Consider the following 1,681-nt stretch of genomic DNA (forward strand, 5'->3'; position numbering starts at 1 on the left):
TGGCGATGAGCTGCCTTATTGAACCGCTGCAGTCCATGTTGTGTAGGTACACCCACACTGCTGTTAAGGAGGGATTTCCAGGATTTTGCCCCAGCGACAGTGAAGGGACAGCGACACAGTTCCAAGTCAGGATGGTGTGTGGATCAGAAGGGGAGCTTGCTGCTGGGGGTGTTCTCATGCATCTGCTGCCCTTTTCCTTCCAGGTGGTGGAGGTCTCGGGTTTGGAAGGTGCTGAGAGAAAAATTATTGCCAGGAGTGGGATTCGAACCCACGCCTCCAGAGGAGACTGCGACCTAAACGCAGCGCCTTAGACCGCTCGGCCATCCTGACTGCGGTCATGTAGTAGATGGGCCACTAATCCATTGCGCTCTCCCCACAGCTGCTTTGGACCTGCTAAATGTTCCCAGCATTTACTGTTCCTGATTTTGCACCTTCATTATGGGAGTTCTTTTTTGTTTACTGACAGCCCAAAACTTGTCTCTAGGAGCAGCTCCAGACACCGCTTTTCTGTGAGCTTTAAAGTCGGCTGTTTGCGCACTCATCACTCTGCGCCATGGCTTCCATCCTCCGCGCCCCCCGCCCCACCGCTTCCCCCAAACAGCACCAGTACCATCCACCCCCACCCTCCCCACTCGGCCTGGCTGCGGTGTCTGGAACATGCTCCCCCGGCGTCACGAGCCAGCGGTTGCTTTGCTGCTTCCTCCTCATTTCCATAAAGTGTGGTTGTTTAGAGCGAGTTACTGGATCTGTGGTCATCTTGGCTGTTCTGAACCACAGCGAGTCGAGCCTAAACTGGCAACTGGTCCCGAGGGGTCGATCATCACTTGTTGGCATTTGATGGAGTGATCTTCGGAATTCGACTGGCCGAGATCAGCCTTTAAGCCTGAGGTCTGTCAAACACCTAAAAAAGGGGAGGTTCCATACAACGGAAAATACTCTTTCATAAATGATCAATCTCTCCATTTGAATATCTTGCTGGTTTGCACACCTTTTTCCTGTCTGTCACTGCGTGTGCCCTGATAGTCTCTAACTGCTTTTCTCTGTCTTTCTCTGCTGCATTCGGAGTTGTGTGAAGCGCAATTGCGCAGCCAGGGTGAGCTTCCCAACACGTGTGCTCTTGATAAAATAAGTACCGAGTAAGTGAACATTTTCCTGTCTAGCATGTAACACTACGAGGCAGGAAGGAGTCCGTTTTTGTAGGAAAGTAGCGCTGCGAAAGCGTGCTGGACCCATAACCCATGGATCAAGACCTTTTTCTGCTAGTTTTGTTCTCATTCACACCAAAAGGAAACAACTGGCTGCGATCGAAAAAAAAAATAGCTTAATTTTCCTTTACAGTAAATTTGCATTAGCTTCTTACTTCCAGTAAACAATTCAATCTGCAACCAACCTCTCTAATCGCTTTTATACACACACGGACACAAGCAGTAAGTGCTGAAAAATACACCAGCCGAGGATTTCCCCGTTCTCTCAGCCCATTTCAGCCCATGGTCCGAGTGGCCTTCCCTTGTTCTCAATCACTCCATGATGACCTGAATAGAATAAAAAATGAAACAAATCTGTTCTGCGGAAGCATTTGGTGGAGTTTCTCGTATTAGCTGCTTTAGGTCCGATCCATACGACACCCTGCAGTAATTCATCATGCTAATTTGAACAACAGCGTCCTCCCTGCTACATGGAC

General features: G+C 49.4%; 1 non-coding gene across 1 annotated transcript; it reads right to left on the bottom strand.

Annotated features, from left to right (window-relative positions):
- Positions 1-247: 247 nt before the first annotated feature.
- Positions 248-330, bottom strand: trnal-uag (transfer RNA leucine (anticodon UAG)). The gene has a single exon. It is a non-coding gene; the product is annotated as a tRNA-Leu (tRNA).
- Positions 331-1,681: the final 1,351 nt, after the last annotated feature.

The sequence above is a fragment of the Cetorhinus maximus genome, chromosome 31 (genome assembly GCF_964194155.1).
Source record: "Cetorhinus maximus chromosome 31, sCetMax3.hap1.1, whole genome shotgun sequence".
Classification (NCBI taxonomy): domain Eukaryota; kingdom Metazoa; phylum Chordata; class Chondrichthyes; order Lamniformes; family Cetorhinidae; genus Cetorhinus; species Cetorhinus maximus.